At 40.4% G+C, this 11309-nt stretch overlaps 1 long non-coding RNA gene across 4 annotated transcripts in view; it reads right to left on the reverse strand.

The window, feature by feature from the left end:
* Positions 1–10886, reverse strand: part of LOC311589408 — a 129832-nt gene extending 118946 nt beyond the window's left edge. For 3 of the 4 annotated variants that reach the window (XR_014776533.1, XR_014776534.1, XR_014776535.1), the window contains exon 1: positions 10765–10880. This is a non-coding gene — a long non-coding RNA (uncharacterized lncRNA). Of the gene's footprint in view, positions 1–10764 lie in introns of all 4 variants that reach the window. The other variant, XR_014776536.1, reaches the window with a different exon arrangement.
* Between the last annotated feature and the right edge of the window lie 423 nt (positions 10887–11309).

Raw genomic sequence — 11309 nt, forward strand, 5'->3', positions numbered from 1 at the left:
GAAAAGAAGCTGGCTCATGGCACTCAAGGTCACTCAAGGTCAATTCTTCCATGTCCACAAATGAGCTCTTTGCAGAAGGACACAGTCTTCAGTCCCCCTGGGATGCATCACTACTTACTCTATTGGAACTCCCTTCCTGAAGCTTTGTGAAATGGAGCACAAACAGCTTCCCCTCTCCCTGCCTTTCTACTTAAGGATTATCACGTGTCCTAACCCAGGAAAGAAGAGGTAGCCCAGTGCCTTGTACTCTAACCCTTTCAGTAATGAACTTGATCTCCTTGCCAAAGCAAGCATGACAGATGAGCTTAGATGAGACTGGGAATTCCCTTCTTCTCCCTTTTAGGCAAAGACTCAGAGTCATACCATTTGTTGTAACACAAAAGAACAAATCCATTTCAGAAACCTCCAACATCTGTACAGTGAAGTGTGAAAATTTTGCACAAGAGAGAATGAAAACCAAACCATCTAGCCACTGTGGACGGTGCTTCCCAACACCACTCATTTAGCAGTCTCGGTAACTTTGCAGGGCAGCGTGTGAACGTCTGAGTTACGCGAGTTGCCAGCGATGCAATGAACATCCTTCTTACATCATTACGGTTTTCTATGTCCACGCCGCCTTCCAACTAGATACACCTACATGGGGTCTTCACTGTTTGTAAGGAAGGAGAATATGAAGCTCTCTGATCATTCGTGCTGGTGGCAAACATGGGCATAGCAGAGCCTGGCTGTGATGTGCTAATCACACACAGGTAGACAGAAGAGGTCATTTCTGCAGCATAGTGTTCATTGCTACTTTCGGAAGCTTGGCTTTCAGGGAAGATTTCTCTATCTCCCCCAGCAATTCTGACGTCCTTGGTATGGGTTAATAAATGCCCTTTTGAACATGATAAAACTGACTCACAGAGACAAGTAACTGCCCAACAGCAACAAGGCTAGTGAATATGAGATGAAATGGACCAAATATGCCATCTCCACAAGATGCAAACTGTATGTAGAGATGGCTGAGCTCCCTTCTCCCTGCCTTTCTTGCATAATGTGCCCTCTCACTTAGTGTCTTTGGCTTCTTCACTCCAGGCTAGCACCTACAGGTTACTTGGCCATCAAAATGTAATTCTTGAAGTAAAGAGGTTTTGCAGGTACGAAGGATGGGCACCTTCATTACAAACATCAAAGTGCTATAAAGATGTTCTCAACGGACTCACAATGACCACCAGTGACTCACTTGTTCCTCCAATGGTGGGCTACTTTGTGACTCTGAGTCACTTTCAACTAAGCAAGTGCCACTAGACAGAAATATAAGGTGTTTTTGTTTTGTTTTTTGTCAGATGGAAGTATACTGTGATGTACCAAGATAAAGTAATGCTGGTGACTCAGAAGGGAGCCAAGAGGTATTTGGAAGGGACACTGTGTTCTGTTTTCTGTTCCTGTGTTGTTTTCATGCATGACGTTAGCACTCTTTGACCCAGACATATTAATGACCAGGGATGGGAGTCTCAACTAGGAAACGCAGTGAGAATTTGAGAGGACAGGAATTCAATGGGCAGAGGTAGACTCCAACTCAAGGTGCACGTTCTGAATGATGAGGCTTTTGCTAAGTGTGTGGAGCACAAGTGTTCAATTCTAGTTTAACATATCCCAGCCAGACACCGATGTGTTCAGAGCCTAAGAGCTCTGCGTCTTCATCAGGGATGTCTCTGGAGCAAACCTGCAGTGAATAATCACTATAGCTCAGAGAGAGCATTTGTCAAGCTCTCAGCATCTCCTCCCTGCCTGTGTTTCACACTCTCCGAGCACCAGGAATTCCAGCATTACTAATGGTAAATCTGAAAAGTGTTTACTCACTTCCTTCTCACCTGCGTCAGTGCACAGGTAATGTACACACACTTACCTTGTCTCAGTTTAACTGTAAATATCATTGGATACCATCCTGCTGTCCAGTATATTACACCCAGTCTTGAAGAATATTACCAGTTACGAGTTTTGAGAATGAGTCATATCTCTGTGCAAAGCCATGCAGAGTAAAACTAGTTTTTTTTTTCAAAACCCTGTCATCCAGAATCAACAATTTCCAGTATGTGATAGCAGAATTTTTATTGCAAATGAAGTCTTACTCTGAGACTCAAAGCCCTTATATGTCAACTAAAACTATGGCTGCCTTCTTTGTATGAGGTTATAAGTTCAAAACTTGCAAAATTTGCTAATTGCAACATCAACAAAAACAATGAAGCACGTGACAAACCCACAACTTGGAAGTAGAGACTGATTAGCAGTTGTAGTCCTGCACTGCTTATGCATTCTTGTAGACACTTCTGGTCACAATGACAACAAAACGGTAATTCACATAGGTTAGTATTATGGATTTGGAAAATCTAACAGTTCTCTTTAAAACCTCAATCTATTCTTTTTTAATATATTTTATTAATTTATTCATATTACATCTCAATGGTTATCCCATCCCTTGTATCCTCCCATTCCTCCCTCCCTCCCATTTTCCCCTTACTCCCCTCCCCTATGACTGTGACTGAGGGGGACCTCTTTCCCCTGTATATGCTCATAGGGTATCAAATCTCTTCTTGGTAGTCTGCTATCCTTCCTCTGAGTGCCACCAGGGCTCCCCATCCTGGGGATGTGGTCAAATACAGGGCACCAGAGTTTTGCCACAATCAAAGCACACAGTAAACATACCAGAAGATTGTGCTTCTAGGCTGAACACTAGTTAGCTGTCCTGGGAAAATGAAGACATTCTGAAGAGGCATCTGTTTGTCCCTTCAGCTATTAGACTGTGGAGAAAACAGATCCCAGCAGATTGGAGCTATCACAAGAAATTCATGCATGCTCTGCAAGAAAATGCTTGAGCCCTGATGCTAAACTGAGAGAGAGATCCAGTCTTCCAGAAGGAAATTTCACAAAGCACCTTAAGGAACATGCAGGACAGACCTGGACCCAGGAGCCACACAATGATGTGTCAATCATAGGTGGGCCTACACATTATCAGGATGGCTTAGTCATACATGCCTCTTGCTGCCAGTGTCTTCAAAGTGAATCTCTTTATTTGTTCATCTTCCAAATATGACCACATTCAATAAATTTCATTTCATTATTTTTTATTAATGTATATATTTAATAGGTCTATTCAGCCCATGTTGCCAATGCTACCAGGGCCTTTAATCAAACTTTTGCTAACTTAATGAAGACAAAATCAAACAAAAGCATTAGCAATATCTATACTAAACATTTACACTGATGTATAACCATGCTGCTTCTACTAAATATTTATGTGCTATTAGACAACTGTTGATTATTTGGAAGCCATACCATAGGCAGAGATGTCTAAGCATTTCTCAGCATTTGATGTGGTTTATGGATGATGAATTTTAATTCCTTGTACATTAATATGTAAACAGACATGTACACAGCTGAATTTATGTGAAAGTTCTACAATTTCCCTAGCTAGGGACTTCCTTATACTTCACACACATAGCAGCCCAGGCAGGGTTACTGTGAGAACCACCGTGAAATGGGTAGCTTAAATAAACAGCAAATTACCTACCATGTACTTATTCAAAATGTATTCTCTCTGTGACTTAAATATGAGCGTACTCACACAGAGAGCTTAGTAACAGCATGTGCTATAACTCAGGGGGGTGTGTCTCATGCTCAGCTGGTTCAATGTTTCCCAATAGATTAGAAAATACTAAATGTAAACACTTAAAACTTTACAAATTTCTGGAAAGCTTAGAGATTGTCTAAATTATGGACACAACCAGGGTTAACTGCAAATAAGATTAAATAGAGGGTCAAAGAGAGGCAAGGTTGTCATCCCCACAACCCTAACTGACCCAGAGTGGGCCTGGAGCTATGTGGTCTACCTGTAAAGTGAAAACACTATTGTGTACTGGGTGAAGTAGATCCCAGTGAAGCACCCTCAGAATGGCTCACGGGGACAGACACCCACTGCTGCTGGCAGATCTCACTAGGACATGGACTTCAGTCTATGTATAAAGTATGTACAATGATTGTGTTACTGTGAACAAGTTTGAAATCTATGAGTACATATAAAATTTTTTTCTTATCCGTAAGACAAAATAAAGCAATACTTGGCACCGAATCTCAACCCCAGTCCTCATCAGCAAGTCATGACTCTCCGTTTCAGTGGAAGGCGAGAAGACTGCATCGGGAAGGCTCTCATGTGAGCAGACTATATTTGATTTGTGCATGCATGTATTCTTCACTTCCTGTTACCACAAACCGATTCAGTCTTGAGCTAGCTATAGAAAAACACATATATTTTCATGCTAGAGGTCTTTTTTATTTTAAATTGGGTTTAAGCCAGCACTGTCTTGAGAAACCCTGCATTCATAAAGGATTGAAATGATTAAGAGAGCCATTTGTCTTAACTACAGACTGTTGCCGAATAATACATGAAATGTATCAGAGGTGAAGACCTAAGCAGAAGTGCATAGTCCATGAAATAGGCTTGTCTCCTAGCAACCCAGGTGGTACTTGTTGTTGGTGAAAAAAAAATCCTCTATGATTAAAGGTTCAGAAACCACTGGGTGCCCTGTCCTTGTAAATTGTGCACTGGCCTTTTGGCAACATAAACACATATTTTGACAAGAAAGATTAACATTTTAAAAACATGGATTTTTGTGTGCAGTCGTTCAGTCTATAATATGTGGACTTGAGTATACGTACACGCATTGGAGTTTATTAAGCAGATGATGACAAGTGGGTATTTCAGGGCTTATAAAGATTAATAACACCATCAATAATTTCCCTCATTTCCTTTGGGTATCTGTTTATTCTCAACATCTGTAAAGTTGTTGTGAGTCCCTGCCCTAACTCCATAGTCCTTACCCCACTTGCTTTTGGCAACATTAGGCATAGTTTTATTCGTGCTTATAAATCACTAAATCCCTAAGCTCTCCCAAAAGATATGACTGTTGTTGCTTAAATGCTTTCTAGAGGAATTCAATTCCTGTAAAATTTTCAGTGTCACACAGACCAGATAAAAGGAGCCCTGCCCCCAATTTGAAGGGATATATTTGGACATAAGATATCTGTCCTTGACCAACTCACCACGGCTATAAAAGGACTAAACCCAGATCCACGTGTGCAGATCTAGACAAATGTGCAGGGGGGAAGCATGAAGAGTGAGTCACATCCTCTGCTGCGGTAAGTGCATTCCACCCTGGTTCTCAGACACTCCCTTTACACAAGGCCTCTGGAAATCTGATGAAAAAATAACCAAGGTCTAGCTATTCTTACTGTCTTCAGTTATGCCAGATTAAGGCACAAATTTACCTCAGAAATATGCAAGACAGCTTGACAAGTACCCTCAGGGGCACATAGGCAACTCTAGCTCCTAAGCAGAGTAAAGAATGTCTCATGCCTTCAGCGTATGAAAAGTAACAGTGTGTAGAGACTGTGAAGGAGGAACATGAACTCAGTTTTTTCTTTCATTCTTCTCAGGTAGCATTATGGTTTTGAAGAAGAGTAAAGATAGCAACAAAAATGATTAGAGAAAGAAGGAAGGAGGAGGAGAGACACTGAGGCAGTAGAGGCGGAGAGGAACACAACCATAAGGACAAATCCTCCATGGAATTCATAATTCATTCCAAACCCAACTTTAGCCATCTCTCTTTTGAGCAAACAATTTGGGATCTATCATTAGTCCAACTCTTCCAAGGCAGCAAAGGCTAACTAAGTCAGCAAAAACAATCCTAATGATTAGCAGATAACTAAGCAAAAAAAAAAAAATCTAGATTACAGTTTCTTAGGAAATACTCTCAAAAGATACCAACCAAAAAGAACTTCAAACCTTGTGATTCACAAGCTAACCTGTTTGTCTCCTTGGCCTTGACTCTTCCTTTGATTGGCAGGATCTCTGTCTCTACTTGCCTCTCTCATTGTCAAAAAAAAACCCCAGGTCAATAATGGCACCAAATTTCCACATTTCAAAAAGATCACCAGCCTAAGAGTCAAGAGATATAGGCCTATCATTTATTTAAGTATCCTTGGGGGAAAATCCCATGATTTCTCTAGAAATTTATGCTAAATTTATGCATCATTTGAGATATGGAAAAGTAAATGGCTACTTAAGTATGACACAGGTTATTTTGAAAAACATGTAAGAGGATGAAGTACACAGAATATTTCAAACTAATTAACTGAGCAAAATATCATATATATACATTTATCAGACAGTTTGGCTAATAGTAAGCAAACTGCCCCTTTGCCTGGGATCTTCCTCTATCTTCTAACCTATAATGCTTCTTTTAAATTTAATTGTCTTTACTGTGTTAGGCCTAAGACACATTATGAATTTGAAATTCAATTGAATGTGGGTGTAAATTTCTGTGCGAAGCCTAATTATAATATAGCCATAAAATATCTCATGGATTCAGTAACAAGGAGATCCCTTTAGATTATAGTCTTTCTTCCATTAGTACCTGTCTACTCTTATACATTATATTTATAGAAAGAAGAATCCCTTCTCCATCTCATCATAACACAGTGTAAGCCTAAAACAAACAAACAAACAAACAAAAACCATACATTCAATACTTACATTTTGTTTTTTTGTTTGTTTGTTTGTTTGAGACAGGGTTTCTCCGTGTAGCCTTGGCTGTCCTAGACTCACTTTGTAGACCAGGCTGGCTTCGAACTCACAGCGATCCGCCTGCCTCTGCTTACATTTTGGAAGCAAATAAAGACTTAGAGCATTTGTTGGTAGTGATACGAGATCGCATGCCACTCTTCTGGCCCCTGCCTACTGCTCATGTTGTCAGACTTAAGCAGTCATCAAGGACAGGGCCACAGAGACATGTAAGGAAGGAGATGAGCTACAGTGTTACAGCAGGCCACAGTTTTTTTTTTTATTTCTGCTGGGCCAGTCCTCTCTGAAACCTCTAACTTCTACCTGCCATTTTTCCTCCCTTCCTTGATCCCTCTAAGCACTGAAGAAGGAAGTCATGGTTCCCAGGGCAGCAGCCCTGGCTCTAACACTAATTAATTCATCCCCTGAGAGAGAGAGAGAGAGCAACCTAGGCACTGCCTGACATTTCAATGAGCTGGGAACATGTTCTCAACAGTTAACATTCAAATCATGAATAAATGTCTACATTAGCATTGCAAAGACTGTCAGTAAAGTCCGGGCTGAGGAGAGGCAGAATCAACTCATTTTCCCCTAATTTCACTTTTGTAAAAATATACGGAGGAAAAACTGTTAAGAAAATGGACGGATAGCCAACTGTTAAGAGATGGATGGACACACACACACGTACACACACACACACACACACACACACACACACACACACTTATATAAACATACATACAAATGTTGCCCAGGATGTTACAATTAATTAGGGATTTCTTCTTGTTGACCTTACAGGTTTTTCAAGCAGTCATGTGATGAAATACTAGAAGTTTCTGTGTTCTCAAACCTAGGGAAATTCTGCACAAGCATCACATTTTAACCTGATTGGAAGGAATATTTTCCAAATGAAGAATATTAATAATCTATATGCATCAAAATTCACTCTTTAAGTATACTTGTCTATGAGTTTTGAAAATGCTAGAGTTATGTAGCCATATCCTCATTCAGGAGACAAGAGTTTTCCATTACCACTAAATGTTCATTCATGCCTCTTATAGTCAATGCCTTTGTATAAGATCAACTGGCAAATTCTAAAACTTTCTGATCAACAGAATGCAGCTTCATTGAACTAATATTAGCTACTTTGCCTTTTCTTTGTCTTTCATGTGACCCTTCCAAGCCCTGAAGAATAGGAAACCGTGGGTTCCAGAGCAACAGCCTTGAACCTGAAATGTGTGAGTTCCCACATTTGGCAGAATATATCCTTCTTTATAAACTGAATTTTGACATCTTATCCAAAAAATATTATTGCCTGGCCCAAGATCACACATTTTTTTTTTCTGTTGAAGACTATCAAAGTTTTCTACTTTGTGTACTGTTTTCTTTTTAAGGGCTTTGCTAATGTGTTTGATTTGAAGCCGTCTGTTAGCTGAGCTCTCAGATGGGTCTATTACTTATCTCTTTTAGGAGAACCAAGCCTTATTTTTGGAAAATAATATATAGGCTGAACAAAGCTCATATAAATCTTTTCAACTCTGGAAGATTTGCTGGAAATAATTTACATGCCTCTTGAAAAGCTGTGGTTATGCAATAAGTCTCTGACTACCTCTTCTCAATCCAGGTAGCAAGAAAATGAACCGAAGGACTTTGATTAGTAATTGTACACTCACGCACCCCATCCTGACCACGGATGCACCACTGGGTTGCAATTAGTGAAACTCAGTAGAATTTCAACATCTCATCAGCGAGAAGATGACTATAAAACTTACTGTTACCATATTCTTAATTAGAGAAGGAAATAAAGAAATGTCACACAGCTTTGGCTTCTAAATAAGCCATCCAAGGGGCCAATGTGCAAGTTTTTATCTATCTGCAATTTATGTAGACCCTATGAACGAAGTATGAACAAATTAAAATGTTCTCTTCTTTCTCGCCTCTCCTTTTCCACCTCTATCTTTTGCTACCCTCCCATATAGATTAGGAGAATTTGGTTTTAAGCTTAAAACATAGAGCTGTAAGATATGATTGCCCACTCATTGTCCTCTGACGAAAGCTTGCAAATTCCCCCGCCTACCTGGCCTACAGTAGTTACTTTCATTTGCCAAACAGCAATGATCATATACAATGTGCTCACTCTCTATGTATCATTTAAATCATCTCTCCACAAAGACTTTTCCTGAACTCAGTCAAAAACAGCATCTGAAACACAGGCCTGGTAGAGTAAATCTGGCCAAGAACTCATGGGTGAAAGCCCACACACAGGTCCTAGAGTTGAACTTACTGCACATATTCTTTTAAATGGACAGAGAATCATACTGCACTATACACACACACACATACATATATATATACATACATACATGTATGTATATATATATGTATGTATATGAGCTCCCATGGGCCCATTGAGTTAGTTGAGTCTATAGGTTTCCTTGTGGTATCCTCGCTCCTCTGGCTCCTTCATCCACAGGATTCTCCAAGCTCCATTTAATGTCTGGCTGTGGGTCTCTTCCATCAGTAGCTCTGTGAAGCATCTCTGATGACATGCATCCAGAGACTGAACTCTCAACCAGAGAGCATGCATGGGATAGACCTAGGCCCTCTACACATGTTTAACAGCTGTGCATCTGGGTCTTCGTGTGGGACTCCTAAAAGTGGGAACAGAGGCTGTCTGACTGCATTGCCTGTCTTCGGATCCCTTTCCCCTAACTGGCCTGCATCAATGGAAGATGGCCCTAATCTTACTGCAACTTGATATGCCAAGGCTGCTTGATATCCATGGGAGGCCTCCCCTTTTCTGAGGAGAAAGGAAAGAGGGATGGATGGAGAGGAGGGGAGGAGAGGGGAGAGGGAGAAATTGGAAAGAGGGAGGGAAGGCTGCAATCAGAATGTAAAATAAATAAATAACTTGTTTTAAAAAAAGTGTGTCTCTATATCCATTGATTAACACGGCTCTCAGTCCTCATTAGAGAAGCATGTTTGGAAGTGAATGCTTGGCGATTATGATAGAAGCTCACAACTAGCCAAAGTGCAGATAAGTGTCTGCTTAGCCACAACATCTCTGACACTCCTCTCTAACCTCAGGGAGCACTGTAGCTGAGGAGCAGATCATTTGTAAGAGCCAGAGGCCAAGGAGGACTGGAGTAAAATGATGTCTTCCAGACATGATAATGTCACTGAACTCATGAACTCAAAGCAGCTGCAGTTGCCTGCACAAAACCTGCACAAGATCAAGCCAGCCAACATTGCTACATGGATGTGGAGAGGTCCATGAACAACTCCTCATCCTTATTGCTGAGGAGCTATTGACAGTTGATGTCTACTACGGAGGGAAAGCTGGTTTTCTTTAGAGTTGTAAGACCTGTTAAATCAAGCATGCTCCAATGGATGGCCCCATGCCCAGCGCATACAAGGGAACCACTATTTGACATCATTGTTATTAAAAGGGGGAAGCACAAAGATGGGATTTGGGGGTTGAGGTTGGATCCAAAAACAATTAAGGGCAAAACAGGGTGACTATGATGAAAATATATTGAGGTATATAGGAAAAGCTCAAAGAATAAAAATATTATAAGATACCTCCCTGATGTTTGATCTGATTTACTTTATTTGTTATAATGTCATATATTTGTGAATCATTATCTACATGCCAAATTCTAGATCTCAATTTTGTTTGAATCCCTTATTTTAAATTTGTCATTTGTTTACTTTCTGAAAAGGGTTTTAGGGCTAGGGAAGGTCAAAGAACATTTCGTAAGAACTGGTTCTCTCCTTCCACTAAGTTGGTCCCAGCGATTGAACTCGGATGGTTAGGATTGGCAGCAGTTACTTTACCCACTGAGCCATCTCATGGCCCCTTGCACTTCCTGTTTAGATGCCTCACTTCAGTAAGTCCCAGAGGACCATTTATATTTCTGTGTGTCATAGCACCCAGCACATAACATTTGTCAACTTGAACTGAACCCCCCAAAATGCTAAAATTGTAAAATCTCTCCCTACTTCTTGCTTCCACTAATCAAGTACACTGGGGTTTAAGTCTAGTGACTGATTATTTGACTTACTGAACAAAGCCGAGGCTGAATATACTTCGAAATTGATATATTATGTCATAGCACTATAATTCACATTGCAAAATGATTGTGATGGAATTATCTTAGACTCACAGAGAGTGCTGGTGAGGCAGGCTGCTATAAACCTCGTGGGTAGGACTTTAGAGACATGCGTAATAGATTTCTCCTTGTTCCGCTGCTGTCCTTCTCTGTGAATGCATTCAGGTTACCTGGAATGCCTCGCAAAACAGAAACAATAACATAGCCCTGGTAGCCTAGCAACTTGTCAAAGTCATTATGTGCTAATGCCGTGGAGTGCTCTCTGCTTTTAGATGGAGAAGAATTTTATAAAAACAAGCCATTACTGACATATTCAAGCAATATCTACTAGAGCAGGATTCTATAGAACATTTTTCACTAGTTCTATATTTCTCTGAAAAGCATAAACTACCCTTGCCTGGAAATAATTTTAATAGTGTATATACAGGACAACTTCAATTAACTACCACTACATTCTTCAGCTACCTAGCATTTCTTCAAACAGAGAGGGAGCATGCCCTTCTCAGTACAACTAGAATAATTCAATTGGGGGGGGGCTACAGAAATGGCACGGGAGTTAAGAGCACTGGCTGCTGTTCTAGAGGACCTGGGTTCAATTC

The sequence above is a fragment of the Acomys minous genome, assembly GCF_964271855.1.
Source record: "Acomys minous genome assembly, chromosome: 18".
Lineage (NCBI taxonomy): Eukaryota > Metazoa > Chordata > Mammalia > Rodentia > Muridae > Acomys > Acomys minous.